General features: G+C 42.0%; 1 non-coding gene across 1 annotated transcript; it reads right to left on the bottom strand.

The window, feature by feature from the left end:
• Nucleotides 1–4,544: 4,544 nt before the first annotated feature.
• Nucleotides 4,545–4,620, bottom strand: trnag-ucc (transfer RNA glycine (anticodon UCC)). Its single transcript has one exon. It is a non-coding gene; the product is annotated as a tRNA-Gly (tRNA).
• Nucleotides 4,621–4,873: the final 253 nt, after the last annotated feature.

Genomic DNA, 4,873 nt, shown 5'->3' with positions numbered 1-4,873 from the left:
GAGAATATCAGCTGATGTACGAAGGGCTATATAAAAATAAATTTGATTTGATTTGAAGAGGGTAAGTAATAATATGGGGATGAGGTAGTCGGGTGTGCTATTTAAAGATTGGCTGTGTACAGGCACAGTGATCGGTAAGCTGCTCTGACAGCTGATGCTTAAAGTTAGAGAGGGAGATATAAGAAAACAGCTTCAGAGATTTTTGCAATTCGTTCCAGTCATTGGCAGCAGAGAAATGGAAGGAAAGGCGGCCAAAGGAAGTGTTGGCTTTGAGGATGACCAGTGAAATATACCTGCTAGAGCGCGTGCTACGGGTGGGTGTTGCTATGGTGACCAGTGAGCTGAGTTGCTGCAGGGGGTGCTGAGATGTTGGCCAGAGTAGGGGTAGCCAGGTGGAAAGTATGGCCAGCTGTGGAAAAATGCTTATTGAAATTATCGATTCACGTAGATTTATCGGTGGTGACAGTGTTTCCTATCCTCAGTGCAGTGGGCAGCTGGGAGGAGGTGCTCTTATTCTCCATGGACTTTACAGTGTCCCAAAACTTTTTTGAATTAGTGCTACAGGAAGCAAATTTCTGTTTGAAAAATCTAGCCTTAGCTTTCCTAACTGACTGAGAATATTGGTTCCTGACTTCCCTGAAAAGTTGCATATTGCGGGGGCTATTCGATGCTAATGCAGAACGCCACAGGATGTTTTTGTGCTGGTCAAGGGCAGTCAAGTCTGGGGTGAACCAAGGGCTATATCTGTTCTTAGTTCTAATTTTTTTGAATGGGGCATGCTTATTTAAGATGGAGAGGAAAGCACTTTTGAAGAACAACCAGGCATCCTCTACTGACGGGATGAGGTCAATATCCTTCCAGGATACCCGGGCCAGGTTGATTAGAAAGGCCTGATCGGTGAAGTGTTTTAGGGAGTGTTTGACAGTGATGAGGGGTGGTCGTTTGACCGCGGACCCAGTACGCACGCAGTGATCGGTGAGATCCTGGTTGAAGACAGCAGAGGTGTATTTAGAGGGCAGGTTGGTCAGGATGATATCTAAGAGGGTGCCCATGGTTACGGATTTAGGGATGTACCTGGTAGGTTCCTTGATGATTTATCTGAGATTGAGGGCATCTAGCTTAGATTGTAGGGCGGCCGGGGTGTTAAGCATGTCCCAGTTTAGGTCACCTAACGGTACGAACTCTGAAGATAGATGGGGGGCGATCAATTCACATATGGTGTCCAGGGCACAACTGGGGGCCGAGGGGGGTCTATAACAATCGGCAACTGTGAGAGACTTGTTTCTGGAAAGGTGGATTTTTAAAAGTAGAAGCTTGAATTGTTTGGGCACAGACCTGGATAACTCTGCAGGCTATCTCTACAGTACATTGCCTTTGGCAGTTCTTGTTAGAATAATTTGTATGTGTTAGAATAATGACTAAATTGTTCCACTCTGTCATTATAGAATAGGGTGAAATGTTTGAGAATTATGGGAAGATAACACCAGGATGTGGGTAGATCTGTTAGGATGGTAATACTTTGACGTTATATCCTTTAGTAGGGATGTAAACAGAGTGAAGTTGTAGAGTAGGTAATAGAAAATCATTGGACTGTTTCAAATCAAGAGGGTCCCAACGAGGGAGGGGAGGTGAAAGCCTTGAAGAATGTGACAACCTTTATTGTTCTTTGTGGTTAGTGAAAAAGTACTGGTTGTTTGAGAAGTGAGTGGTCTAAAGATAGGAATGTGTGTGTGTATTATAAAAGGACTGAGTATTCATTTTTGACTTTAGAGCTCTGATGAATAAAGATCTTTGAACCTTTTTTTATAAAATCTGAGACTTTGCCCAATTATTAGTGAATGAAGGGTCTTACAAACCTTGTTGAATTGGTTAAAGATTAAATGCATTATTGGGATTAAAAATTCCCTTAACAATTGGTCCTTCGAGCGGACCTCAATACCCGTTGACTGTCGTTCCAGGGGACACTGAAAACCGTGCCCGGGCGGATGAAACATCCGTAAAAACAAAGACCTGCCCTCTAATATTGAGGGTTCATTTCAGGCCGGTGGCGAACTGGAACACGACAGTAAACGGTGACGAGATCTAACCAAAATTATAACTCAGCTGCAAGGAAAAGGTCAGTAATCTTTATTCATTAGTTTGGGGGTTAAGTTAAAAAACTCGCTTAAAAAATTGACTTTGCATTAGTCAAAATAGAGTGGGAAAAGGCTTGATTCTTAAACCAAACAGGATTGAATGGTATCGGGTATACGTCCATATAATCTAACATAGAGAAAGTTTAATTACAAAAGTATCTATGTTAGTGTTGGCGGCACTGGGTAACAGATCATTGAAAGGAGTCGAACGGAGACGGACGGGTCAGTAATGACTCGTAGTAGTTAAGGCCATTACAACAACAAAAAAAATACCATGTGTTGAAAAAGTATTCAGGAACAGGTATTAAAACCTAAAACCTATGGGACAAAGGAGTATTATGAAAACGTAATATAGAAGGCGAAATATAAAGTAATAACGATTGAAAGTATATTATGAGGGAAACCTAAAATAGAGCGTGTGAAATTAGATTTTAACTGAGTCAAAAGTCATAAGAAGCGGTAAATTGTATGCGTGTAAGACCTAATAGTCTATTGTCTATGAGTAGAGATAGATATATTAATCAGTCGTGACACAAAAACGATAATTCGCTCACGTGTGAGACTAATATTCGATAAAAGATCACCTCTATAGATAAGTTTCAAGAAAGTAGGTCAAAGACATAATGGTATGAATATAGATCTCCTATCGAAATACGTTTCGGGGGGGATAGTCGAGATCTTCCGGAGGCACACAAATAGGTCTGACTATTCCGAGAGGGAGGAATTAATGGTTAATTATTTGAGTATGTCAGAGAGGTGAAACCTAATATTCTATGAAAAGTCATAAAAATTATTATTCTGAATTCCTAGGAGGGTAACAACGGGAAGGGTTAACTAATAATAGGTAGTAAAACCTCCAAAGAGGTCCCGGAATTAACCGGGGACGAGAGATATATGGAATCTGAGAAAAAGGAAGTCGCCAAGAAAGAAGAAGGAAGTAGCCAAGAGTATCTAATGGCCACTCTAGGAGAAATAGCCGAGAAGGGTGGAGGTGAGAAAAGACAAAGGACCCGTAAGAGAGATGTAGTAAGTGCTGTAGAGGGAATAGTACACCCAAAGACAGAAATAGAGGGGTTTAGGGGGGACATGGAAGGATTGACCGAATGTTTTAAACTAAATACCGGGGAGCTGGAACGAGCAGTTAGACAGATAGTGGGAAAAGATTGGGCAGCCGTGAGGGGAGAATGGACACCAGGACAGGGGGACAGAGTGGTTCTGCAGTGGGATGCAGACAGGGATTATCAAGGTAAATTCAATCAGTTATGTAATAATCATAGGGATCATTATGACAGGCATGCTGATTTTTCCAACATCCAGGAATGTAGACAGGGAGACAGTGAGACAGTTAGTCAATCTTTGGAAAGATTAAGGGACGTGTTTAATGCGAATAGTGGACTGATCCAACCTGGCCCTGGGATAGGAGGAGATGGGCCATATCACCAACAGTTAAAAATAGCTTTTTTAAAGCGGTATGAGACCTGACATTTGCCAAGCAATAAAAAAAACTCTGGTTGGGTGAGGAACAGCTACATTGGCCGAAGTAAAGAGGTATGCGATTCACCATTAACAGAAAGAAGGAGAGCATCTGATAGTAACTCTCGAGATAATCGTAGATAAGCATAAAGGAGGCTTCAAGGAAAAGAAAAGTAAGAAAGAACAGACAGGAGCAGAATATTTGATCGCCACTCTTGGGAAAATTGCAGGAAAGAGCAGGAAAGATTTTAAAGAGAAAGGGGGAAACAGGGAGAGTAGAAAACGGATAGAACCAGACGATAGCAAGTGTTACAATTGCAATAAGACAGGACATTTCACCCGGGAGTGTAAGGCTCCCTGTAAACATTGTGACCGTGTAGGAAACAACACCAAAATTGCAACCGTAAGCATTAGCATTGGTGGTTCAGAGGTGGAATTCACGCCTGCCATGCGGGAGGCCTGGGTTTGTTTCCCAGCCTATGGACTAAAATCTGGGTTTTTTAATTGTAATTTTAACTATTGGTATGTTTTGCCTGGAAAGATAAGGTTGTTAGTGTTTGTTTAAGATATAAACCAAACGTTTTGATAGCTTGTTTAGTTTAAATTGAAGGACTAATTCATTCAAAATAATAGTGAGGCGAATTCGATGTAGTACGTTGCCTAAATGGTCGGCTGAAATGAAATAAAGGGAATGGAGTTGTATTTAAGTATCTGAATCAAAGAAGAGACAGTTACCTGAATCTAATTAATTAAAATAATGAGCGGATAGGTGATTGTGATAGAGTTGTACCCACCAAAATTTGTTTTTTTTATTCTAAAAGAGTTGAATGAAGTATTTTATAAATTTGCCATTACATTTTAGTCATTTAGCAGACACTCTTATCCAGAGCGACTTACAGTAGTAAATGCATACATTTCATTTTATTTCTTCCATACTGGTCCCCCATGGGAATCGAACCCACAACCCTGGCGTTGGAAACACCATGCTCTACCAACTGAGCCACATGGGACCGAAGGTTAGAAGGATTGGGGGGGGAGGAGCGGGGTGACGTGAGAGAACTTGGGAAGGTTGAACACCAGACGGGCTGCGCCGTTCTGGATGAGTTGTAGGGGTTTAATGGCACAGGCAGGGAGCCCAGCCAACAGCGAGTTGCAGTAATCCAGACGGGAGATGACAAGTGCCTGGATTAGGACCTGCGCCGCTTCCTGTGTGAGGCAGGGTCGTACTCTGCGAATGTTGTAGAGCATGAACCTACAGGATCGGG

This window comes from Salmo salar, chromosome 18 (genome assembly GCF_965601325.2).
Source record: "Salmo salar chromosome 18, fSalSal1, whole genome shotgun sequence".
Lineage (NCBI taxonomy): Eukaryota > Metazoa > Chordata > Actinopteri > Salmoniformes > Salmonidae > Salmo > Salmo salar.
This window is presented reverse-complemented; position numbering and strand designations above follow the sequence as displayed.